Raw genomic sequence first — 27,942 nt, forward strand, 5'->3', positions numbered from 1 at the left:
TGGAAAAAATAGGATATGAGATGAAAGCTTTGTGTGGGCATGTGGGGGAAGGGGTGTGTAGGATACAATCACAAAGCATATAAACATAATTTCACCACTGTAATGACAGACAATCCCTGTTTCTCTGCCAGCCCATGTCTATTGTTTTAGAGAAAGCAATCCGTCCTCTCAAATGTGCTTTGTAAACAACAGTTGTGCCTGAAAAGCCCCTCTTGCTGCCATCAAACTGACACTTTTCAAAGAAAACCGGTGAGGGAAATGTTTGGGGATGACTTCCCTGTCACCGGTGTAGAATTAGTAAGAGCGACAGTAGACAGCGGGAAGCTACTGAAGTTATTCCTCCTGGAATCAGCCGTCACGAGGCACTGTAGGTAGGAAGCAGTGTCTCACACTCTACTGAGTGCTATTGTGAACTGTTTTCACTCGATAATGAAATACAAATGCTTTCACATGGCTGAGCATATAACCACAACACATATGCATGCACATAGGCACGTAGTGTAGTTTTCTCATCATATAAGCGGAGTCAGATCTTGTTATCTAATCCATTCCAAGACTTTATAACCCAAAGCATCATCTCCTCTGAACTAGAATCTCCTGAAGCAGTTCAGTACACTTGGCTACAGATGTTATACTGTAAGTAACTAACACAAACACTGCTCTCAGTACAGTCAAGTGTCCCTACCTGGCGGTCTGTAGTCACTCCTGGGTTTTTGTTCAGAGCTGGATAGCAGGTAGAGCTGGAGGTAGAGGATGAAATTGAATTGAGTGAAAACACCTCCGTTTGTCCTGCAGAAATACGATGCCCTGTGTACATGCTCTCTCTCTCTCTCTCTCTCTCTCTCTCTCTCTTACACAGGGCTCTGACACGCAGCACTGAATCTCTCTCTCTCTCTCTCCCTCTCTCTATCTCTCTCTCTCTCTCTCTCTCTCTCTCAGCCTTCCTACTCGTCTTCCCGCCCACCTACCCCCAACACCCTCCCTTTTCCTATCTCTTTCTTTCACACACGCTGTCATTCTCTTTCATCACACATGCGCACTCTCTCTCTTTCTCTCTCCAGGCACTCTCTCATTCGCTGTGACACAAGCTCTCACTTGTACATACATTATGTTTCTTTACTCAACAAACATGCTCTTTCTCCGCTTTTGTCTTCCACAAACAAGGATGGGCATATCTTTGACGTTACTAAGGTTATATTTGGAAAGGAATACCAGCTTGTTATTAGCTGAATAAAGTGCAGTATACACTGCATATCTCAACCAGTGGGACGTGACCCAAAAATGCATCATAGGTCTGTTCTGATGGGGTCATTGACAGTCACATGATGTAAATGTAAATAATATTATAATTATTGATGATATGCTACATTATTGATATCATTACATCACATGTGAGTGAGATCTAGTAGACATAATGGAAATAAAAGCTTTTAATTAAAATATTTCATTGATTCATATTTAATAATTTTAAATTGTGTGTAAAAATGTCACGACGTCCATAAGTCCATTTAAGTAAAAATGGAAACTAGCCCATGATTTAGTCACCCTGAAGACATCCTCGGTGTATATGACATTGTTCTTTCAGACGAATACAATCGGAGTTATATTAAAAAATTTCCTGTCTCTGCCAAGCTTTATAATGGGAGTCAATGGGTATTTTTTGGAAGTCCTTCAAGTGCATCCATCCATGATAAAAGTGCTTGAAACGGCTCTGGGGGGTTAATAAAGGTATTCTGAAGTGAAGCGATGCGTTTGTGTAAGAAAAATATCCATATTTAAAACTTTATAGACTAAAATAACTAGCTTCCGGCAAACGGCTGTACACAAGTCAACTTATGCCAAAAGAATAACACTTGACGCATATATGACGTAGGATGTAGTAGTGTAAGCTTTGACGCCTCTCGCGGTTCAAACAAACAGAGCTGGGCAACCGTGTTCGTCATTACGTTGTGTGTCAAGTTGAAATATTACCCTTTTGGCGTAAGTGGACTTGCGACCGGCTCCGGGTTCACCATTTACCGCTCCCCGCTCCACTCCTCGCTCACTGATATCAGAAACACCGCTCCGTCTTCGTTCCCCGAGGAAATTGCGAATAAAGTATTTAAGTATGCTTTGAAATCTCAAAAAATTTCTCCTCATCATAATATATAGGCATATTAAATAAAAAAAAATAAAAAAACAAACATTAGGAGAATAGTTTCAATGTGGTTTATTGGATAGTGTGCAAACTTTTCCTGACATGCTAAGCTTATTACATGGTTATCAGCATTATAAGTTAAATATCATTGCTGCTTTTTGCAGAGCACATTTTGTTTGGAAAGAAGAAAATAGCTAAATTTTCATCAGTTATTTTATCTACGTGTCGCTACGTTTCTTACAGATTTCTGCTCATTCGAAATCGAATACCAACAGCACTGTAAGATTACATTTGTTAGAATGCAATGCATTAGTGAGAAAGCGATAGCGTGTGTGAATAAGTGCTTACATGTTTAAAATGTGCTTTCACCCGATCCAGCCCGATCTCATGAAAGTGCGTATCTATAGCACAAATTTTATTTCTCGTACCATTTATACGGCAAAAATAGTTTTTGCTTGCATAGTCTATGATACGTAGTTTTCGTGTGCATATGATACGCACTTTATGGCGGGCACGCACTTAATCCTAAACAAGGTGTTTAGTGCATTTCATTTGCATGCAAAAACTATTTTTTGGCGTATAAATGGCATGAGAAATTTGTGCTATAGATACGCACTTTCATGAGATCGTGTTGCCCGATCATATTCAGTAGGCTTGAGAACTATAACCTCCCCGAGGGCACTCATGTCCATCGGCGTCATCATAACCTTTACATTTTTTTCTGATTTGAGTGATCCATCTGTATCATGCTAGCGTAATGTGTTTAACGTGTGAATCCTTACTAAAATGCAGTTTTATAATGAGCCGTTGGCATGAATTGTACTCGTAATGGAGCGGTAGTGGAGCGCTCTCGGAGCAAGTAAAAACCATGACGCTCTGACTTTTAAAAAATCCGCTCCGCTCATTCAAAATCACACCGCTCCACTCCTCGCTCCGCTCCCACTCCACTCCGCTCACATACTCTGCCTTTAAGGCACTCACTGCTTTTTTGATCATCAATTTGTAGAGCAGCAGATATAAAAAATAAAAAAAAACATTTAAAAACAACTGAATCTGGCAGCAGAATAATCATATTTACGAATACAATATGCCCATAAATGCAATCCGTGCACTCTGTCTAGCTGTTTTGAACAGAAGAACACATCCTGTATGAACACCTCTTAGGGCTGCAATTCCTTCTTGCTCTTTTTACTGCTCTCTCTCTCTCTCTCTCTCTCTCTCTCTCTCTCTCTCTCTCTCTCTCTCTCTCTCTCTGTAGTGTAGATGCAGCCCACGTCCCCTTGAGGAGTCAGTCAAGGGCATTCCCAAAGAAACTGTATGCAAATGAACAGTGAGCCCGGAGCAGCTGCCTGGCCCCTCCCCTGGTCCAGATGCTCGGCCTGTGAGGGGAGTGGGGGCGGAGCAGTGGCCTAAAGGGGCTCAAAAAGCCACTGTAATAAACACAGCTTGAGCTCAGCTTGCTGATAAACCAATTTGGAACAACATTCATGATAATGAGTTTTTAAACATAGACATTTTCTAAATCAGCTGATTTGTACATTTGTGGTGTTGATTTTAGGTGCTATTTTGAGCATTGTGCTTTTTGGAGATGTTGGAAGAGATGTTATCGTCAAGGTCATGCCCTTCTGTGAGGAACACTCATCGTTGGCTCAGTACGCAAACTGGGAAAAGGAAGAGTGGACTTAGTGCAGGTTGAATGGACTCCTGCTTCGCTCGCGCTACACACTTCAGAGCACTCAGGTCCTATGCATGGAATACTGGGAACACTCCCTTTTTGCCATATCAATCTCTGCCTCTCTCTCTTTGTTTCTCTCTCCCTCTTGACCTCATTCTTTTCCCCTTTTTCACACTCCGTCTAATACTGCTCTCATGCTGTGACGGTTCATTTTTCCTTTGTACATGTGTGCTTCAGGCAGCGGTATATTCTATCTGACAGTTTACATTAGCAAAAGCCTCTCAGCAATAGAATAAGCTTTGGGCCATTAATGACATCCACTCAGTTTCTGAATGCAAACAGATACTGGTCAGGTTTTGCTTTTCATGTTCACTCTCACCACCCGAAATATTATCCTATAACCTGTTCCACAACCCTTTGTTTTTTTCTATGTTGAACTGAAATGAGAATTGTCATTCATTTTAAAAATATGACATCCAAAAAGAATACATGTAAGACGGAACAAAATCGTTTGGACTGTGATAAGTGGTCGTAACATATCAGAATTTAAGTTTGCTAAAACAGAGCCTAAATTTGGCTATTTAGCTACGCTTGGTAGATTGAGTTGGTCATAATGTCAATGAGCTGGCTTGCGCTTTTATGGGATTGCGGTCTCACGCTAATTTGCCCTGTTAAGTAAATCTGGCCCACTAACAAATATAATGCAAGACTGAGTGGTTTGAATGATTTTGTTTTAATGGATAAGGGATCTGGAATAAGTGCATGAGAAACCATCTTTCAACATCATACAATACACTGCCAATGCAGCATCCTTTTAAGATGTACATCTCAAAATATCTTCCTAAATGTGTATGATGTTGTGTGTGGGATGATATGGATGGATCAGGAAGTGTGTGTGCTTACACAGCTAGCCAGGCAGGAAATCAAACCTAGCGCAAACAGACTCAAAGCTTAATGATTACCCCTGTTAAGCCGTCTGCTCCAAACAGCAAACCTTTAGAGGGGGACGTGTCTCTCGCTGTCTTTTTTTATTCAAACAGATGTGTATTGGATCTCACAGTTCTCTGCAGGTAGATGGTTTATATTCAGCTCCATGACAGAGAAAATTGAGAGTCAGCCAACTGGTGCTAGAAGAGAGGTGAGAATGACAGCGACCTGTGCGTATGCTTGCCACATAAATGTAAGCTTATTGGTCCAAGGTAGAGGAGTGTGGAATTTTTCCACATTGTCACCTGTGTTTGGCCAAAACCATCTGCCTTATCTCTCCAGTTCACTGAATACTACATGCATGTGCACTCCCTGTGACGCTTGAATATGCACGGCAAGCGCACACACCCCTCTCACAGCAATCACGGAGATCTGGCACTGAAAATGATGGATTGCTCAAGGAGTAAAACAATAGAGGAACATTATCAAATCGCACATATCAGTTGCTGGTAAGAATCAGGATGGATACTGTTGCATAATCAGTGAAGGATGATCACTATGCAGTTTAAATGGAGCATGATACTGCCCTCTTGGGGATGCTGGCTCAAAATTAACAGAAAGAATAACCTTTGAACAAGATCCCACATCCCAATCTGTGATCTTCAGGTTAGATGGTTCTTAGGAGGCTAACTGACTGAGCGTCTCTTCTCTTTTAAGGCATAATAGCTCAATTCCCATGGGTGCATCTGTTCCCATAGCAATGCATGTATCTACAATAAATACCAGCCATGGCTATAATGTTCTGCAAGCATAATTAGATTTTTAAACTGGGCCAGATAATTTATTTTTATATCTATTCCTTTTGTAAACTAAATACTTCATCTGTGGTGATGGATGGATGGATGGATGGATGGATGGATTGAGGAATGGATGGATGGATGGATGGAACAATCAATCAATCAAATCATGAATATGGTTACATAATAATATGATGCTTTTATATTATTATTGATTGTAGCTTGTATTAGTGAAAGACCAATATATTCAATCTCAGTTTTTTTTGTGATTTCTGGGTAAATATTGTGTAAAAGTTATCAATTCAATTAAATTTCAAAATTGTATTTACATCTCTTTGCTGTCACGGAATTTGATTATGTATAAATCCACATTACATCGGCCACCTGTATATCGTCATCAAATTCAGCAATAAATACTCCGTAACATAGCATTACCATCTGATTCCATCCATATACTTTTGTTAAAAGTTGTTGGTAAATGCAAATTTGACGTAAATGCAATTTTGTACAGGATCACTGAGAGCTACTAGGGCATCAGCTCCTTTCCAAAGTTGGTTGTCAGGTCCAAGGTGGACAGATTTGAAAAAAATGGTCTAGAGAAGAGTACTTAATACAATAATCGCAGATGTGCTAGTGGCAGAGGAGGGTCTGCTTTAGCACAGAAAAATAAATTAAGAATGGAGCTCTCAGCTGCCATATTAATGAGGTAAACCAGGAACAAAGAGCTCACTTACACCTGCTAACCGCAATTGAGTGCCAACTCACTGATTCTCCTCATATTTGAAAATGTGAGAAAAAGAAAGCAAGAAAGAAAAGAAACAAAGGAGAAACAAACACTGCCTATTTCAAACAAAACATTATTGAGTCTGCACGCTCGTTGCAAACATGAACAAACGGCTTTCGTCAATGTTCCATTCCAACAAATCTAATTTTAAAAATTCTTCATAATCCAAAACTTTTTTTTAGAGTTTTATACATCCAGGGGTGCGAAAGCAATCTGAAAAGTGAGCAGGGTATATTACAAACCTGATCAGCTCTAACGGGTGGTGGTTGTAGTAAGCGCACAACAAAAAGGGATAACCAAAAGAACAGTCTTTAATCACAAATCTTCAGAAACACAGATAATATATAAGCAACCACACAGACTTAAAGGACACGGGACCATGAACTGAGGAAACGAATGAAAACGAAACACAAGGGCTGAATCCGAAATTTCCAATGTAAGTCCTCTAATAAAGTTCACTTGAAGGAGTGAATGAAAATAAGTGAGTGCTATAAGATATCGGCGTAGGTCCACGGAGGCTTCCATGTCGTTCCGCCATCTTGAAAAACTATAATAGCAGAGAGGGTCAAAAAGTACTAGGCCAACGCGTTTCCACAACGTGTTTTCGTTCAGAGCCAGCGTCACGTAACTGAAAGCAGCAGAAACGGAGGAGCAGAGCAGTGAGAGGCGCTTGTCACTACCCCGGCAAGTTTAAAAGGCTGCATTGAACTGCTATTATTCATACTGTAACATTTGTTTGTTCGTTTTGTGTCAAGTTGCAGTTTGTTTGACATAACAAACCTGTTCACCCCAAGGAAAACTCGCGAAGTGCTATTAGAAGACATCCTGTCATAGCTTTTTGGTACATAACAGCAGAGGTGGAAAGTAACGAATTACATTTACTCGCGTTACGTAATTGAGTCGTTTTTTTGTGTACTTCTTTTTAAAGTAGTTTATATATATATATATATATATATATATATATATATATATAGACAGAAATATATTACTATTGTAGGCATACAATAGAACGTAGCCTCTACAATAGAACGTAATAGAACGTACTTCTCAAAATAATAATAATAACAACAATAATAATACATTTTATTTGAACATTATTTAAAGGAATATTTTTTTTTGTCCATGGTTTAATTTAGTAAATCTGTTTTTGCAGCGCTTCCCCAAAAAATAAAAGGACACAAGTTTAAATTTACATTTGATTACCACCGTTTTTGATAATATATTTGGATTAAATCATAAAAAGTAGGGGTGTAACGATACACAAAACTGACGGTTCGGTTTTCCCACGGGTTTTGACGTCTCAGTTCGGTTCGGTTTAGAAAGCTAAAAAAAAAATTTAAACAGTGGTTTAATGAAAAAAGGGTGTCTTTGTCTTTAAATTAATTCAATTACAATTAAACGTTTTGCAAGGATTAAAAATCTGCTAATGCTGTATAGGGAGCCGCACATTACTATAACATTAAAGGTTAACAACAGAGCCTAAATTTAGATGCTTTTTATTTTTTAGATATAATAATCAACACCCAACACATTGTATGAAAACATGTAAACTGAACATAAGGCAGTTTTTGCATTAACTTTACTCTAATTTGTTATTGAAATATAATAATTTACACAGTTGCTGTCATTTTCATTAAAGATATTTTAAACGTACTTTAAATAATCAAGATATAATTAACAGGTTAAGTAAAATATAATATATAGGATAATATTGTGCATTTATTTAGTGCAAGAGTTAATTTCTCTAGGAACCAACAAGTTGTGGACACTTAATCACTTGCCTGCTGAGGTAAATATAATGCTAGTGACAAGCTATGCAGTTTTATTGACGTCTTTGCGCTGCTGAAACACTGATTGAGCGATTACACGAGTTATGATGCCTTTCAGTAAGTATACTGCATTTTTCAACATACCTTTAGGTGTCCATTCATGTTTATTCTGTAACTGAGGAAGAGATGATCGCGTTTACTCACGTTTACTCCGCGCTGCCGCTACTGTTACAATCCGTGGTGACAGATAGTTTTAAACTGTGGGTACAGATTGTCAATTTACATCGATGTGGACAGATTGGTAAACTGTGCCTAGTTTTGTAAAACTGTGCACACGGTAGTTTATTTTTCTTCTGTAATGAAGCTTGGCTGTCCATCTAGTGAAAAATGTTGGTACTGCAGCCAAATAAAATCTTACTGAAAGCTCATTTTTTGAGATATCAACCTAAAATTTGGAACACAACTTCTTCAGATTTTTGGCTTACATTTTCTGGCAGTTTTAGAGTAAAATATATTTTGTAATATATATATTTTATATAAAATATAAATAATTATATTTTTACATTGTTCATTTTCATAAACTCAAACTTGTATAACTTTTTTTCTGTTTCACTTTCATAATTTCATAATACTTCACTTCAACATTAATCTGGCAAATGTCTTCTTTAAAACAAGACCAATTATAGGTCTATATTCCAAAGCATTCTTGAATTACAACCATTTAAGTTTGAATAGGGATTTTCATGTCTCTGCGAAAAAAGGGGGAGTGAGAGTTAAAGGGTTAAACAATATTAAACTATAATATCTATATCGATAATATCTAAAATATAATTTATATATAAAAACTCTCCTACAGTCCAGTCACCATCAGTCGCGACGGTCGCGACTCGCACGTATTTTCATTTAAACGTCACTCACTGACGTTTTCCTAACCAGAAAAAAAAACGATTGCCCTGCTCTGCCTCTGATTGGCTAGTACTCATTGCCATCTGGGTCAGAGCCAATTAGAAGCAGGATGTGGGTGGGAAAAAACTCTGTGTATAGGGAAAGTGGAGAGACAGAGGGAACAGGCAAGACAAACTCCTACGTTTAAATAACATATAGAAAATATCTGCTTGACAACGAGCTGAGAACAAGCTCAAATAAGCAACTACACTTTAGAAACAAGCCCAAAAAAAACGCGTCCCGCGACTACCAATATTTGTAAGCGACTTTACAGAAAAACAAGCCCAAAGTCGCTTATAATAAGCGGACTTGGCAACACTGATTCCAGGTCCAATCAATGAGCCGGGCTGGGCGGGGCCGGGGTAGCTTGCAGGGCGGGGCGTGTTCGGTACCCCTTGAGAGTATCGCCATTCGAATCGTGGGTTCTGTATCGCGGTTCTTCGGTTTGGTTCGAATATCGTTACACCCCTAATAAAAAGAAACATTAATTTTCTGAATAAAATACATTTCATAGGACAATATTATTCTTAAACATTTTACTAAATTATTAATGTTAAAAATAAGTTGTTAATCTAATTCATTATTAATTATCGAATTTAATTGATTAGACATGTTTTATTGAAATTTTAATAAACAAACAAATTATTTCAAGTTTGTTATAATAAAAGCATTTGTTCAACCAAAAAAAAAAATCCTGTTTTCATTAATTTAACTGTCATTTTAACTGATGATAATAATAATAATACCCATAATTTAGTAATACAGTTGATTTATTTAACAATTGAATAATACTGTAAACCATGATATTTTCTGAGACGTTACCATACTGTGAAAATCTTATACCATTTCAACCCTACACGGGAGGGTCCCCCACCCCACCCCCGCTGTTAAAAAAGTAACTCAGTAACTTTTACTCTGAGTCAATTTTAAATGAGCTACTTTTTACTTTTACTTGAGTAGATTTTTAGACCGGTACTTTTACTTGTACTTAAGTAAAATTTCATTGAAGTAGTAGTACTTTTTACTTGAGTAGAATATTTTATTACTCTTTCCACCTCTGCATAACAGCTACCGTAGATTCAACACGAATTTGAAAAAGCGAGGCGCTGGAGAGCACAATAGTCACTACGCACACACAAAAGGTTAGGATCCAAGTGCAGTATTTATTGGGGTAATCCAAAATCGTAGTCAGCCAGGCAAGGGTCAAAATCATACAAAGCAGTCCAAAAACAAGAAACAAAACATGATCAGAACTCTGAAGTGCAAGTGACATTTAACAAGGACCCGACGACAATCACAGAAACAAACAGTGTATATATATACACACAGATATTAACAAGGTGACGGGAAACAGCTGTGTGCAATAATCAATGAGTGACAGAACAGGATGATGGGAAATGTAGTATGAGCAAATGAAACCGTGGTGGAAGAGGACCTCTGGTGGATACCCAGGGAAACACAAACCAGACACTGTGACAACAATTCGTTTGAATGCAAAATACAATTTCACCGCTAGATGGGAGAAATTCCTACACAATGTCCCTTTAAGTCCACAGACAATGCAACAAGAAAGAAGATTTTGTTTGGTCTTTCCCGCCATTGACGAGTCATCTCGTCTTTTATGAGAAAACACTTCCCTGTTGTTGTCAAGTTTTTACGGCTTTCCATGTTATCACTGTAGGGGGGCGCTAATACGCATCTCCTGAACGAATACATATCTCCAGATCGAAACACAGACAAAGGAGCAGAAATGAGCGATCTCATACGTAAGCAGATGCATATGAAAAACAATGCGATCATCAACAATTAACAGCATATAAATCAAAACGGCCTAATGTTTCCAAGTGAAATGTCGACCCAGGAAGTGGTTAGTACTGTGCAAGCTTTGGGGATGTTTATGGTCCCTTTCTACTCCATCTATGTTTTGCTCATCGTACTGAATCTGATACAGACGTAGTCTGACAAAAACGTGATTTCTCAGCTTTTTGCTTTTTTATGAAACTTACCCACATTCAAGTGTTGATAAAAAAAGAATGCATGAAGCTAGAATAAAACTTTTTTTTTGTTTCAAAGCAGAGGTTCTTCCTTTTGATGTATAGCTTGTTCAGATATACAACAAAATATTCTTGGGGCCATGAAATTTATGGAAGTGGCTGGCAGCATTTTAAAACACTGGCGGGGAAAGAGTTAACAGGCTAGATGGTCAGTCAGTGCTCCCTTTCAGAGTACCATTAACATTGAAATGCCACTCATCTTCTCAACTCAAGCCCCTGAACATTACAATATCCTCCAACCTCGAACAGAACCTTTCTCCTCCTTGAATGTACAACCACAACATGACCCTGTTGAAAAATAAAACAACCCTGAAAGTATGTCTCCAACTAGAGAAAGACCAAGATGAATAAAGAATGCATAGAGGACTTGATCAAAGCATGTCTCCTGAGCAAGAGAGGACACTCAGCCCAACAAAAGGTCAAGGGTACTTAAAGCTGTGAGAACTCGATGCACCCAATAAGCATAATTAATGTGATTGCTTGCCTGTTATCAACTTGCATACAGTGTACACTCTCGGACTTGCACAATACACCCATTAGCCCACTACTACTGAATAGAGGCCTTTGAGAGATGCACTTTTGCATTTTGTGCAGGGTGTAGAGGATAAAATTGATATTCACCCCTTCATTAGTTTTCTAAAACCTTTGAGTGTCACATGAAATACATTTAGCCTGTGTTAACACTTGTGGTTTGGTTTTTTTGATTCTTTTGGTCCGGACCAGAAGAGAAATTTATATATTTAGTCCTGGTTCGCTTAGGGAGTGTTTGCACTTGTTTGCTTCACTTGGTTATTTTGGTCTGGACCAAAAAAGAAAATGTGTTCGTTGTATGTGAATACATATGATGGAATTTATACCAGCTGAGATTTTGCAGCGGATTTTAAATGCATTTTGGGCAGAGAAATCTCTCTTAATTACTTATGATAGTTTAATTATGCTTCCCGTTTGCCAGGAGCATCAACCTGCCAGGGAGCGAAACAGCTTTATTTTCATCATTTCCTCCCTGTCTCTTTCTGTCTTTCTTTGGATGCCTCAGCACCCTCCATGTTTTCTTCGGTGAACACAGGTGTTCATTTCAGAGTTGTCCCTGCCGAACGCTACCAAACTAGATGCAAACAAAAAAAACATGTGCGCACACCCCCTCTCTTCTCCTCCTGACACCTGTGGAGGCCATTGTTTCTGACAGGAGAGGAGGACACGCTGCAGATGTTGGGATGGTAATGAAGTGTGAGAGAGGGGACGTCCAGGACGTCCATTGTAATCATACTCCACAATTCCAATCCTTGGCTCCTTTACTTAATTAATACAGATATAGTCAGACTGGGCAGACTGGAGATGCTGTTATTTTGCTTTTCCCCATCCTGGTTAAATGCCTGTCAACAAGGCCAGTGTAAACCAGTTTGAATTTTAGAATTTTTAGTATATAAAAATTAAGTGTTGCAGTTCCAACACAAAGCCAATACTTGTAGATGAAAGCATAGTTCTTCAAAGATGCAAGATGTAGTAGGATTCCTTAGTCCTCCAGCATCTGATAAACACCTGTGCTCTCCACGTTAGTGAGGAAGACTGAGGAAGTCGGTCCCACTGGGATCAATTTAATGGAGGCATCAGAGAGTTGGAGTGAGCTGCTGTGATTTAACGTTTACAAGAGCCGCCTCATTGGCCATTCCACTCAGGGTGAGTAATTGAGACTTTTTCATAGCCCCAGTTTGACCCAACGACCTCAGACTGTGGGGAACTACACAATCGTACTGCAAACAAAAGCTCTCATTTAAATACAGTACACTCATATATAGTGCCATTTTAAACTCTGTTTAGGTAAATATCAAATAAGCATCCACATAAATAAAACCTAACCCCCCCCCCAAAAAAAAAAAAAAAAAAAATCAAAATTAATGTAAATTCAGAAATTTAGAATATAAACTTAATCATAGAAGATGTATATATTAGTCATTAAAGCTATGAATTGCATGAATTGCATTTTTTTATATATTAAAAGATCTGGAAATTAAAAACAATGTCACGTCATTGACCCAATTATCAAGCAGAAACCGGCATAAAAAATACTCAGTCTGGACAGGTGAGACTATATTTATGGTCTCTACGGCAGGCTTGCCGCTGTCGATTGGGCCGAGGATCAGGTCGGCTTTGGAGAGCACTCATTAAATGCGTTTGTCAAGAGTCGGATAATTAAATTATCATGATGAGTGACGTCCATTCAAGTGTTTGTGGATGAAGGCCTCTAGAAACAATGGCTCTGAAACACACATTCAGTTGCGTCAAAACAAACAAACATGCTTGTATTGAAAGTATTGGACTACGATGAAACAGGAAGAGAGAGTGTTAAGGGAAGAAAGAGAGGGGCTGAGAGTGATAGAGGCAAGTGAAAAAACCAGGAGCAATGGAAAGAGCAAGAACGAGAGAGAAGGGAGAGAGAAAAAAGTGCATCCCTCACAATAATAAATCCGAGGACATAACAGTTAGTATAACCTAGGAAGATTTGGGAAAATATACACAAACATTTAAAAGTTTGGTGTCTGTAATATTGGGAGTCTCTTATAATATTCAATGTCTAAGATACAAATACAAATAAAAATAAAACTGTGAAATATTATTACCAATTAAAATAACTTTTCAATTTTAAAATGTAGTTTATTCCTGTAATTTATTCTTTATTCCCAATTTCAATCTGGCTAAGTCATCAGTTTCACATGATCCCTCAGTATGTAGATGTAGATTTGTAGAAAAAAAAAAAAAATTGTATTATTATCAATTTTGATTATTGTGTGCATTTTTTCAATAAAAAAATAGAAATAAAGATATTTTGTAACATTATAAATGTCTTTAATGTAATTTTGGATCAATTTAATGTCTCCTTGCTAAAAAAAATCTTTAACATAATACACTTAGTTTGACTATGTGTCATAAGTTTACTTGAATTGGTATCAACTCTCTACTACATTTTCTCAAAGGGACAGTTCACCTAAAAATAAAGAATGTAATTTATGCAATTGCATGTCATATACAGTGATGTGAATAAGTTAGGACACCCATGCTAAAGTTGCCTAAAAAGAGGAATAAAAAAATCTTCTTTTGGAAATTGATCTTAATGCCTTAATTAAAAAAAATGAGGAAAAATCCAACCTTTGAGGACACCAATTTTCTTTGTGAATGAATAATGTATCATAAATAAATAAATGTTCTTCCTTAAAATACAGGGTGCATAAGACAGGACACCCCTATGTTAACCCTTTCGCACGTACGATCACACCGGTGTGATCAGTCTTGGCTGGTCCCTGGAGCGTACGATCACATCGGTGTGATTAGAACGGTCAGTGCATCACGTGATCAACTGCTAAATTCAAACGTGCTTTCGCGCGTTTGCTGGCTGAGTCAGAGACGGACGCACTCAGTGCTGTCATATATCACAACTATTGAGTGTTTTCAACCACATAATGTTTATTTTAGGTTGCAGACATTTAAATACACATAAGTACTACTAGCAAAACAATTTTGAGTTTGTAAAATACACACTGATGTCTATGGAAGCGGCAATAATAATCCTTTCCATTATAATAAGACGACACGTTTTATTCATATCAGATACACATTGTGTAAGTAGCTTTACATTTGACCCTATTCTTCTCCCAGTTCACCGGTCACTTACTTTAATGTATTTCGTGAGAAGTGGAGGAATTGATTTGTTGTAAATCCATCAGATCCGATTATCTGAACTGTGAAACAAACTAACATGGCGCCGCCCATCGCGCATACAGCCAGTGCTTTAAGTGGGCCGGTATGCGCCGGTACTCAGTACCGCCACTTCCAAATATAGCTCTTGAGCGTACCGCCACCTCTCCGTGCGCCCAGAACGTGCTTTTAGCGTACCGGTACGCTCATTTGCACATCTGTTTTAATCATTCGGCTGCGCTGCCGCTTTTCAGAGCGCCCTTCACAATGCACGCTTCCTAATTCGTCCCACCGAGAGCAGAGACTACATTACCCATACACCCTTGAGTTTTACAAGTGAAAAGAGCATGCGTCGCTTTTGCCGCTGTCAGTAGCTACGTTTACATGGACACAATCGTAATGAAATCAATATGATTGATGAATCTGAACAAGGTGTTTACATGAATGATAAAGTAATCAGGTTGATGTGCGCGTTTATATGTCACAAGTTTCAAATCGGATCTGATTATTTTACATGCACAATTTGCACGAAAATACAGAGTTTCCCGCTTTTCGCGCATAAATATTCTCCTCTATTGGTTCTTTATTTGCTTTAAACAGCAGACGTAATATTAATTCGGCTCTGGTCATAATTTAGACTAGAGCATATTAACCGTTTTGCCGTGCTGATCACGCAGTAAAAATGTCCCTCCCCGCGGCCAAAACCAGGCGTCTGTGGATGAGAATCCACAACAAGGACTGGTGGGACGTTGTCCTGCTTCACTTCACATACGCGCGAGTAAAATGAGAATTTTAGAATGACGGGAAACGTATTAATATGACACGTTATTCAACAGGAAAAACAGCTCGTTCCGCGCGTTATACTCATTACGTTAATTTAACGTCCTTGCACATGTGCAGTCCTTTCAGTTTCGGTTTCCAATCAAGTGTTTACATGTTCTCTCGATCGGATTACATGAGGGATAAACCACCCCTTTCAATCCGATCGATATGTCATTCGGATCGAGCTCAATCGGATCGATTAAGGTGTTTACATGAGGGTTTTTTAGTCCGATCGAGCCGTCAATCCGATTGTAAGTGTCCATGTGTCAACCATGGTGTCAACTCAACGTGGTCCGGAGAGGGTGTGTGAAACGGGTAAAGAAATGAATGAACCATAGCAAGACTCATGTTTATGTTCTACTGTTCTATGGTTATTATGTTATTATGTTTTATAATTAATTTTGTTCAAAATGTTTTCAATACCCTTTTGCACATTTTATTTATGTTCAGTAGCTCTTTCTAGCTCAAGCAAATCCACAATTAAATTATTTTTTATAAGGTCGTCTGTTGACTGCTGTATATAAAACCCCTTCAAGAGACAACAAGAGTTGTTGTTACCTCAGGGGAGGAGGGGAGTCAGCAAAAAAAATAAAAATAAATTAATACTAGAGTACCGGCACCTCTTTTGGGCCACTTAAAGCACTGCATACAGCTCAACTAACGCGATCGTTAAAAAGGTGTTTAAACAACAAAACACATCCACTTGGACATATTTGACAATCGGAATATCAGTGTTTCATGCTATAGCTAAAACATTTGTGAATATTTTGAATAAAAAAGGAAAAATTACATAAAGCAGATCATCATTCATTCAGCGCTGTGTTGTGGTTGCGCAGTGTCACGTGACAAGCAATGACGCGTCCCTCGGTTTTTTAAACTTACGTGTGAAAGGGTTAAATTCCCAGTTAACAGGCAGATTTTTATTTTTAAAGGCCAGTTATTTCATGGATCCATGAATTCCTTTGGAATTAAAATATCCCCAAATCATCACACACCCTTCACCATACCTAGAGATTGGCATGGTTTTATTTCAGTTAGCCTAATAGCTGGTTTGATTTGCATTGAAAGATGATCTTATGGAAAGTACCCCATGCCAATCTCTAGGTATGGTGAAGGGTGTGTGATGATGTGGGTCTATTTTATTTCCAAAGGCCAAGGGAACTTTATCAGGATGCACATTATCCTGGATCCATGAAATAACTTGCCTTTAAAATAAAAATCTGCCTGACTCTATGGGAATTTAACATAGGGGTGTCCTGACTTATGCACCCTGTATTTTAAGGAATAACTTTTATTTATTTATGATACATTATTCATACACAAAGAAAATTGGTGTCCTTAAAGGTTGGATTTTTACTCATTTTTCTAATTAGGGCATTAAGATCAATTTCCAAAAGGTTATTTTTTATTCCTCTTTTTAGGCAACTTTAGCATGGGTGTCCTAACTTATTCACATCACTGTATGATTTGATTTTTTTTCTGTATGGGGAAAACATGCACATACCGTATTTTCCGGACTATAAGTCGCTCCGGAGTATAAGTCGCATCAGCCCAAAAATGCGTCATGACGAGGAAAAAAACATATATAAGTCGCACTGGACTATAAGTCGCATTTATTTAGAAATTTATTTAGCAAAATCCAAGACCAAGAAAAAGTTATTTAAACAGACTTTAATTCATTAAAACAGAAGGCATTTAAGTTATTCAGCTACACACAATAGCACAAAGAACAACAGGCTGAATATGTGTCCGGTATGTTGTTAACGTAACACATCAACAGTTAGCTACACAATAGCATAAAGAACATACCTGAGAGGCTGAATAGGATCAAATAAAAAAAAAAAAAACATAACAAGACAGCTAGTCCAACAGTTATCGGTAAAGCAATTTCACCAAGCTCTCGCGATCTTATTCCACATCACTGAAGAGAGATTTTTTCAAAAAATTGCACTTTTGCTTTAAGTCAACATTTATGATGATTCTCAAAAGTGTTGAAAGTTTGTGATTTTAACATGAGCAATATTCTTCAGCTTTCAGTAACTTCCATAAAGTGGTGTTTCAAAGCAGTGAACTAGGTGTTGGAATCTGTTCTCATAGACATACAGTAATATTAAAATGCATGTCACATCCTTAATTGCCTGCCAGTCCGAAATGATGAGAGCTGCCAGGTTAAAGTCTTCTCCTATAGGCTTAAGTCATCATAGCATATATTGGTTTTCCTCTTTCTCAGAGGCCTTTGCAAAAGAAAAGGCAAAATGGTGGCTGGAAGCACACATGCGAGCGCAGCAGGTGATGCATGTGTGAGAGAACACAGTATTTTAGCACTCCCCGGGATCCAGTATTAAGTAAACTAATGACCCAACAACACAGCCGGGCCTTGGTAATATATCATGATGCCTAAACGAATTGCCCTGTCCCACAGCAACGGTACATCGATAGATTCCTTGTAAAACACAGCGGTTGTGTGCGGAAACCTTCATAATGGGAAAACGTGCTTAAACATGTAAGTGGGTCATTGTGGAAGGATCAATAACACTTGCTTTTTGCTGAAATCCAGATGAAAACAAAATGGACTCCGTTTACTTTCTTAATATAATGTACATAGCAGGTCAATACGATAATAAGGCACAAAAAAGTTGGTTAACAGGCTAAAAGAAAATAATTCACTCTGTAACATAAGGTGGCGCTTTTAAAACAGCAGATATACCCCAGGGCCCGTATTCCTAAAGAATCTAAGAATCCTTTTAGAAAACTCTTAATTTAGCTTAAAAACTTTTACGTAGGAGTCTTAGCTTAAGAGTGATTCGGGACTGATCTGAGAGCAACTCTGAGTTAGGAAAAGACAAAAACTTTCATCTTAGTGAGGAGGCGGGGCTGACCCCGTTGCTATGTGTGACACAATCTTTTGAAGACTCTGATTGGTTGGTTGTCCGAGAAGGGGAAAAAAATAGTTATTTTAAGTATAGGGTCTATTCTAAGCCTTCACTTTGAAATTAAATGCGTATTTTTTCCTATTTGACCATTCTCTCACACACACTCACACACACTATATATGTGTAGATAAATCCTTTTTTAAAATTATTTACCATGCTGTTAATGTCCTAAGTTATTTGATTGGCTTAGAATGATAAAAATTGTTCCACTCTTTCCAATTACACTGATTGCTGGCATGTCTATTTAAGTGGTGGTTTGAATGTTGGTTTTAATGTAACAAACATGGAATCAAAACCAAGAAGGACGAGAAAGCCCAACTGGACAGAGGAACAGTGTTTACTGTTAGCCCAGTTAGTGGAAGAACACAAGGCCATCCTTAAAGGAAAATTCGGGCCGGGTGTCACAGCACGGGGCAAGAAGCAGACGTGGGAGCGTATAGCACAAACTATTAACGGTTCATTCCCCCTGCTTGTGCGCACCAGTGAAGACTGCAAGAAACGTTGGTACGTGTTGCAATCAAAAGCCAGAGAGGAAATTGCAGCACACAAGCGGGAGTCATCACACACAGGTGAGTGATATAACACTCTTTTTTTTTAAACCGCTGGCAAACTTATCTCAAACAATTATATGTATACTGTACATGTGGTCCATTGTATTGTTTTCTAGGGGGGGGGGGGGGGGGTTAAACAGCTGTCCCAAGTAGCCCAAACCGTGTTCAACATCTTTGATCACTCTGAAACCAGTATTACCGGTTTGAAGGAGGGCATAGACAGCTCAATGATTACGCTGGTAGAACTACAAAAATTTTAATTTTAATAAACCAACAGCCAAGTAACACAATATAAAGACACATTTTTATTTAACATAGCCAAGGCCATTTCACATATTTATACCTGGCATTCTTTGAACTGAAAAAATAATAATAATTGGCCTAAATTTATTTAAAATAATAGAGATTATATGTTTTCTGCTCTCAGTAGCACGGAGCCTTCAGCAGAGGAATAGGGACCGTCGACATCGCAGATGTATGAAAAATTGACCTACTCAAAAATAAAACCTATAACAAATAATATTTTTTGTGTGTCTTCATAATATCTTTCTAATGAAAATGTTGGCTAAGGTGCTGTATATTGAACGATTTTTATATTACATTCACTGTTACTTACATGAAATGCAAATTAGTAAACTGGGCTCTGTAAGGATTCTCACTTTGGGACAGATCTCTCCCCTTGTGGAGGGTATTCTTCATCATCCTCTTCATCAGCCCAGTTGTCCGTGGGAGGGTCTGCAATTTGTCTAGCTTTACAGATGTTATGAAGCACTGCACAGGCTGTTATCACTTTGCAGACCTTTCCTGGTGCCAGTCGCACCTCTCCATGTAAAATGTGAAAGCGCCTCTTTAGTTGACCAATACCACGCTCAACTACGGCTCGTGTTCCCTTTCGAGGGAACTCAACACTGCGTCGAGAATCGACTCTTTGGGGACGCTCCCTTAGCGTGCACCTCTGAAGTATGAATTAAACTATTCCAATCCTGATTGGTGTTGCGTCATGACGTAACATGTGACGGCATAACCGGATGCATAAAAGCGACGCCAGCACACACACACACACTAGCTTTTCGCTCTTCAGCAAGCGCTCTATGTTACGACTGTCTGTCTTATTTGGTGTTGTTTGTATATCCCTATATATATTATGGCCAGCCAGCAGTTCAGAATGTGTGTGCACCCCTGCCCTCGTTTTATTACGGATGGGGACACGCATGTTTTGTGTGTGAACTGTTTGGGAGCGCAGCACGCCCAGGCAGCTCTCGAGGGAGCTGCCTGCGTACACTGTGAAGCACTACCCATGAGGGTGCTGCGCTCCCGGCTGGCGTGCTTTGATAAGCTCGGTCAGGCTCGCGTTCCCCGCGGTTCTGGTCCCGCGTCTGTTGAGGCGGCGCGGCGACTCAGATCGTGGGGTTCGCAGCGGGATCTTGCAGATGAGAATGAGACTGCTGCGGCACTTTCTCATTCTTCATCTGAAGATCCCGAAGCCCCTGTGAGTGGTGCAGAAGCCCGCGCTGCGGCTTCTTCTGCCCACGACCAGGTCCCGGTGCTTGAGCTCTCTGCTTCCGAGGAGGCAGAGGTGATCAGCATCGAGGATGACCGTGAGTCGAGCGCGCCAGTTCACGGCCAAGCTTATGAGGAGCTGGTGGAGGTTGTGACTCGTGCCGTGGCCAGACTTAACATCAGCTGGCCACAAGATGAGCAGGGAATGCGAGTCGTAAGCAAGTTAGACGAGCGTTTCCTGCGGCACAGGTCACAGCCTCAGCGCCGGGGTTTGCCATTTTTTCCCCGATCTCCACAAAGAGATCTCGAGATCGTGGGATAAACCGCATTCGTCCCGTGTCTCCCGTCCATCTGTTGTCGATTATAGCAATGTTGTGGGGGCACGGGATATGGGTTATGGGAAGATGCCTAAAGTCGAAGATGCTCTAGCTGGTTATCTATCTCCTGAGTCGGCATCTTCCCTTAAAACACCTGCGCTGCCTAGTAAGCCCTGCAGAGATACATCTGCTTTAATAGGCAGGGCTTACATGGCGGCAGGTCGGGCTGGTTCATGTCTGCACTCTATGGCTATCTTGCAGGCATACCAGGCCGATCTCCTGAAAGATTTGGACGAGGGGGAGGGGCCTACTCCTGAAGATATTTCAGAGTTGCGCAAAGCCACAGATTTGTCTCTCCGGGCCACTAAAGAGACGGCCCGCGCTATTGGCCGCTCTATGGCAGCTTTGGTGGCCACGGAGAGGCATCTGTGGCTCAATTTATCTGGTCTAAAGGAGAAAGATAAATCTGTTCTGCTGGATGCGCCGCTTTCGCCTTCTGGCCTGTTTGGCGACGCCGTTACGTCGGTCGTCGACAGGTTTCAGGAGGCGAAGAAGCAATCTGCGGCGTTCCAGCAGTTCCTCCCCCGAAAATCGAAGTCCAAATCGAGTAGGGTGGGGCAAGAACATCAGCTCCAGCCATCAACCAGCTCCTCACACCGGGCAGAGCAAAGGGAGAGCGTTTCCTCTAGAGCCCCTCCTCCGGGAGCTTTGCAACGGAAGAAACGCTCCCAGCAGAAGCCCCCCAGCCAGAAGGGCGATTTAAGGGATGTCCTTCAGGCTAGGAGGGCTTCAGGAAAGAGGTCCTAGCCAGAGTGGTGGGACCTCTGAGGGCTGTCCCCTCCGTTGTAGAACAACCGAGGTTGTTCTCACAGCGGAGCCCTCTAGGAAACGATGTGAGTTGCCCGCCGTCGGTGACGCTTCGGGCCGCATCATATTCCAGCGAACGCACTGTGGGTCGTTTTTCTCGAAAAATAAAAAACGAGCATCAGTTATGGTCACGAAAACCGTATCGACTACACCCTGCCGGTCTTCCGCTTCAGGGGGTCGAGAAGGGTGCTCGAAAAACACCAGAGGCCAGTCTCGAGAGGCTGGTTCCCTTAGTAGATTTTGTAGAGGCATGGTATCATCTTCCCAACATATCTGCATGGGTCCTGCATATAATAAAGTCAGGGTACAGAATGCAGTTCGGGCACCGCCCCCCCAAATTTTCTGGGGTGGTGCAGACTACAGTGGTTCCAGAGCAGGCTCAGGTGATGGAACAAGAAGTGCAATCTCTGCTGCTAAAGGAGGCCATAGAACGTGTTCCTCATTCAGACAGGGAGTCCGGATTTTACAGCCGGTACTTTATAGTTCCAAAGAAGGATGGGGGGTTGAGGCCAATTCTAGACCTCAAGGGTTTTGAACCTGTCTCTGATGAAGCTCAGGTTCAAAATGCTCACTATTCCTGTCATCGTGAGTCAAATCAGATCCGAGGACTGGTTTGTCACGATAGATCTAAAAGACGCCTATTTTCACGTATCCATCCTTCCATGTCACAGGAGGTTCCTGAGGTTCGCTTTCGGGGGCGAAGCTTACCAATATCGGGTTCTTCCGTTCGGCCTAGCACTCTCTCCCCGCACATTCACCAAATGTATGGATGCAGCACTTGCTCCACTGAGACTTCAGGGCATCCGCATACTGAATTATATCGACGACTGGCTCATTCTGGCCCAGTCTCGAGATATGGCAGTTCGGCATCGAGATGTCGTCTTTGGCCACATTCAAAAATTGGGGTTGAGACTCAACACAAAGAAGAGTGTGTTAGAACCGTCCCAGTCCACAACGTTTCTAGGCGTTGTGTGGAACTCGACTACGATGCAGGCACGCTTGTCTCCGGCGCGTATCGAGTCCATTCTGGCGATGGTGTCCAAGTTAAAACTAGGCCAGGTCACTACTGTAAAGCAATTCCAAAGACTGCTGGGCCTCATGGCAGCGGCATCCAACATTATACCTTTGGGCCTTCTACACATGAGGCCCCTTCAGTGGTGGCTGAAAGCCAAGGGGTTTTCCCCCAAGGGGAATCCATTTCGTATGATCAGAGTAACGCGCAGATGCCTTCGTTCTCTAATAATATGGAAGAAACCTTGGTTCCTGTACCAAGCGCCAGTGTTAGGAGCGTCATGTCGCCGGAAAACCGTTTCGACAGACGCCTCCCTCACTGGCTGGGGCGCGGTCATGGACGGCCGCTTTGCCAGGGGTCTGTGGCAGGACCATCATCATTCTTGGCACATAAATTGTCTAGAGATGTTGGCTGTGTTCAGGGCTCTGAGGAGCTTCCTTCCAGATATTAAGGGTTACCATGTCCTAGTACGATCGGACAATACATCAGTGGTAGCTTATCTAAACCGACAAGGGGGACTCAGATCGCGCCCTCTGTGCAGACTGGCGCATCAGGTTATTCTCTGGTCCCAAGGGAAAATACTGTCTATCAGAGCTATGTAAATTCCGGGGGTTCAGAATCAGGGAGCAGACATCCTGTCGAGGCAGGGGCTGAGGCCCGGGGAATGGAGACTTCATCCAGATGTGGTGAAGTTGATATGGGAGAGGTTTGGGCCCATGGAAGTGGATTTATTCGCGTCTCGAGAGACGTCCCACTGCCCACTTTGGTTCTCCCTCTCACATCCAGCCCCACTGGGGTTGGATGCCATGGTACAGGCCTGGCCGAGGCTTCGACTGTACGCATTTCCCCCGATCGCTCTGCTTCCGGCAGTCCTGGAGAGGGTCCATCAGGAGGGCATCAGTCTACTTCTGGTTGACCCAATGTGGCCGACCCGGGTATGGTTTTCAAATATAATTTCGCTCCTGATAGCTCAGCCATGGCAGATTCCTCTGAGGAGGGATCTATTGTCTCAGGTGGAGGGCACAATCTTCCACCCTCAACCAGAGCTGTGGAAACTGTGGGCCTGGCCTCTGAGGGGGTTCAGTACCTAAACGCTGGTCTATCAGCCGGGGTGGTTGAAACCATACTTAGCTCTAGGGCTCTGTCTACTAGGAGATTATATGGCCTCAAGTGGAATGTTTTCGTTACTTGGTGTAGAGAACATAATTTAGACCCAGTTAACTGCCCGGTGGCTTCAGTTCTGGAGTTTCTTCAAGATCGTTTCTCTGCGGGTCTCTCCCCTTCCACGCTTAAGGTGTACGTGGCTGCCATTGCGGCTTTCCATGCGCCATTAAGTGATGGGCCTCTGGGGAGGCACCAGCTGGTCATTCGTTTTCTCCGTGGTACTTGGAGGATGAGACCGACAACCAGGTCCAGGGTTCCTGCCTGGGACCTGGCAGTGGTTCTGGAAGGGTTATCCCTGGCCCCCTTCGAACCTCTTCAGTCGGCTTCGCCTAAAGATCTTACCTACAAATTGGTCTTTCTCTTAGCCATCACCTCTCTTAAGAGGGTGGGAGATCTCCAAGCCCTGGCAGTGACACCAGCTTGCTTGGAGTTTGCCCCTGGCAAGGTTAAGGCCTTTTTGCACCCGAGACCGGGCTATGTGCCTAAAGTGCCTGCTAATACGGCTAGGTCTACGACCCTTCAGGCTTTCCAACTCATGTGTCGGCAGAAGAAGAGAAGCTTCATTTGCTCTGCCCCGTCAGAGCTTTGAGTATTTATCTCGAGAGGTCCTCTTCTTGGAGGAGGTCGGACCAACTGTTAGTGTGTTTCGGGTCACCTAGGAGAGGGCTCCCGGCATCCAAGCAAACCATTAGTAATTGGATTGTGCAGGCTATTGCCTTGGCTTATGAGGTGCGCAATTTGCCTTCACCTCTGGCCAAAAGAGCTCATTCTACTAGAGCCATGGCGTCCTCTAGGGCCCTCCTCTCGGGAGTTCCCCTCCAGGGAACAAGGGTTATAGTCATAACCCGAGACGTTTTCTTGTGACCTCTTTGAGTTAATGAAAATGAACAGAATTCAGTTGATATTTTCAAAATATAATGGCAGGTTATTTATGGGAAGTAGTATAGCCAACAAATACTAAGCTACTGCAACACATTTGTTGTTGTTTAAATTTGAAGTCCACACACATTAATTGTATGTTGTCACTGTTACCTGTTGTAATTTAGCTGTGACCCTGCTCAGGACGGAGGTAAGGTGTGAGGAGCCATGGTTTACAAGGATAACCACTGTCCCCTAATAAGTGGCAATTTGTTGGAATACGACGTCCTTCAAACAGATGTCTCAGGCCACTCTCCGCCAGTATCCTGGCATCATGTGTTACGCCGGGCCATTTTGCAACAATGTCTAAAATCTTATAATCTGCACTGAAAACAACTTGAACGTTTATGCTGTGGTACCTCTTTCTATTAACATAAACGTCCTCTTCTTCCGACGGTGCGATAATTCGGATGTGGGTTCCATCTATTACTCCGACAACACCAGGGAAGCCTGCTATATTGACAAATGCAGTTTTTTGAACCTGCAAGGTGAGAATGTCCAGTGGAAACGAAATGAACTGCGAAACAATAAGAGGTTCTGAAAGTGCTGTAATTGTTTGTGTGATCACTCTGCTTACAGAAGGTTGTGACAGACCCAAATCATCACTGCTGCATTGTTGCATTTTCCCAGTTGCCAAATATCGTAATGTAGTGATTACTTTCATTTCTGGCGTTATGGCATTCCTGCGCTGTGTCGGTGATGTTAGCGGATCACAAACATGATCCCTGCACGATCTAATCTATAGCGTCTTAACAACTCACTGTCATCCATTGTCTGCAACACATTTCTTCTCTCTCTTCGTCTTTCTGCCATTTTCTCCTCTGCTAAAGAAACTCTTAAGCCTCTTAAAAGTCCTCGTCCGTGCTCCTAACAATTTTGACCTTAAGACCTCTTTTAAGGGTTAAGATACTCTCTGAATTACTTTTTTCTTTACTAGGATTTTTTCTTTAATTTTAGGAGTAAACGCTCACATTTCTAAGAATTTTCTAAGAATTTTGTCACTAGGAGCTACTTTTTGCATTAAGATTCTTTATGAATACGGGCCCAGTTACTTAAGGAAACACAAAGTGCTGCACAACTTTTCTGACACATGCTTGTAATGGAGAAGAAATGCTGTTTAGATATTTGCATTCGCTATGAGTTATTATTATTTTTTTCAAATAACACCAAATACCAAACACAAGAGTATAGATACAAGAGCTTTCAGGATACAAGACACAAGAGGTTCAGGATTCTCTATTCACTGTCAAAAAAGAAAATAAAATAGCCAACACAACCTCGAAAAGAACTGGTGATAAAAGTCCTATTTGGAGGTAAGTGTTGATTGTAGCCTATCAGTTATTTCCCGTATCCGGTTGTTACATTATTCTATTCAATATGACAAATGAAAAATAGTCAAAGTTTTGCTTTGCTTTAACAAATGGTAAATGAGGGTTTCGGCAAGATATCTTCTTTTTTTGTTTGTGGTAGTGGTTTATGACACATGTAGACACTTGGTCAAACCGCCCCGTCTTCTGTACGATGTTAATTCTTAAAGAGTCATATATACAACTCATACTGAACTGATACAGTTCCCTACTGCTAATCCTCATTTACTGTTCAAAAATAATATTGGTTCAATACAGGATTTAGACAGAGCAATGTAAACATGAATAAAAAGTTGTATGAACATCCTGTCTGACCTTATCTCTTGTACATTCTGTTAACAGACGCTGTTCTTCCCTTGTTTCTGCAGTCAACCGCCTCTGATGTGTTAGCGGCCATCAGACGCAATTGTAATAATGAGTAGCTCATTAGAAAATAGAACATAATGTGCAATTGTATTTATGTATAGAGGGTCATTATGGCCATTGGTCCAATAATGTTTTTTTTTTCTTTCAAAATAAATTTTGAAAGAAATCTTTAAATGTGCACTTGTAGTGTACTTAAAAAGTAAACTGTACTTGAAGAAAATATAATATGAATGAAATAATATGAATGAAATAAATGGGCACTTGAGTATGCTTAGAGTATACATTCATGACTATGTTTCTTAACACACTTAAGTACATTTTTTAACAGTCCACTTATAATTGTAATAATTATAGTCTATTTCAAATTATTTTTATTATAATCTTTGGTTGTGTTTAAAGAAGTACACATATGTTTAGTATATAGGTGTTGACTCTAAAGAATACTATAGAAGTGTGTTTCTTTTTCACAAGGGTTACAAGGCATTCAATTGAATTATGCCCAACCTTGGCTTCTAGCTTAATGCTTTACTGCTACAAACACTAGTTTATGTTGAGGATGCAAGAAGAAAGTATGAGATATGTGTAAGAACAACTGTGAGCTCTTATTTTAAACCTCATTGGCTGTAATAGCCAGCATTGAATTGTGTTGTCGTCATGGCTGTGTAGAAGACCCTGCAGGGACAAATGTGGTGGCGTGAGAGTTCCCTGCCCAGCTGAAGCATCCACCGTTCACCTTCAAGCCCACGCTCTGCCACTTTGGATATGTCATGACCAATAACAAAGAAAAATTGGACTGTTCGCACCAATCCTGCTCTGAGACCACTCTCCGAGTCCTTCCGCACTTGCCTGAAGGTGCACAGCCCCTTGCGCTCAAAACAAAATGGCATTTTAACAAGGTCTGAATCAAACACAGTACCTCCCCAAATGGCTACTCAGCTTCCATTACCAGGCCTGATGCTAACAAAAGATACTAAGCTTGCATGATTATATTGTTACTAATCACAACCAGATCCTTCAACCTGCAGGTTTACACAAGTTTAACAGTGCCAGCTAATTATTTGCACAATTAAAATCCACAATAATCAATATACAGTATATGTGTGTTTGCAGTTCTATTGACCTTCTTCTTTGAACATGTGCATGGTCTGACCTCACATAGTGTATACAGTCTCACAGTGTTCTTGCAGAATGTGTGGGCTTTTCTACCAACTCAGTTAGAAACTTTGAAGGACAACACATTGTTTACTAAAGTGCAATGAAAAGAACAGAGAACCACATAAATGTTGAAATTAAACAGCTTTAAAAAAATGCTGAAATCCTTTCTTTATCCTTTATCAATTCAAAGAG

At 40.7% G+C, this 27,942-nt stretch overlaps 1 protein-coding gene across 10 annotated transcripts in view; it reads right to left on the minus strand.

Moving 5' to 3' along the window:
* syt1a (synaptotagmin Ia) overlaps nucleotides 1-27,942 on the minus strand; it is a 231,555-nt gene that overhangs the window by 79,277 nt on the left and 124,336 nt on the right. Inside the window, exon 1 of one of the 10 annotated variants that reach the window (XM_077234219.1) lies at nucleotides 686-807. The exons of 8 other annotated variants lie outside the window; for them this stretch is intronic. The gene's annotated coding sequence lies outside the window, so the exon portion shown is untranslated. Of the gene's footprint in view, nucleotides 1-685; nucleotides 808-27,942 lie in introns of those variants that run through there. One more of the 10 variants, XM_077234216.1, reaches the window with a different exon arrangement.

The sequence above is a fragment of the Siphateles boraxobius genome, unplaced genomic scaffold (assembly GCF_051911475.1).
Source record: "Siphateles boraxobius isolate OS27281-9 unplaced genomic scaffold, OSU_SipBor_1 19, whole genome shotgun sequence".
NCBI classification, from domain to species: domain Eukaryota; kingdom Metazoa; phylum Chordata; class Actinopteri; order Cypriniformes; family Leuciscidae; genus Siphateles; species Siphateles boraxobius.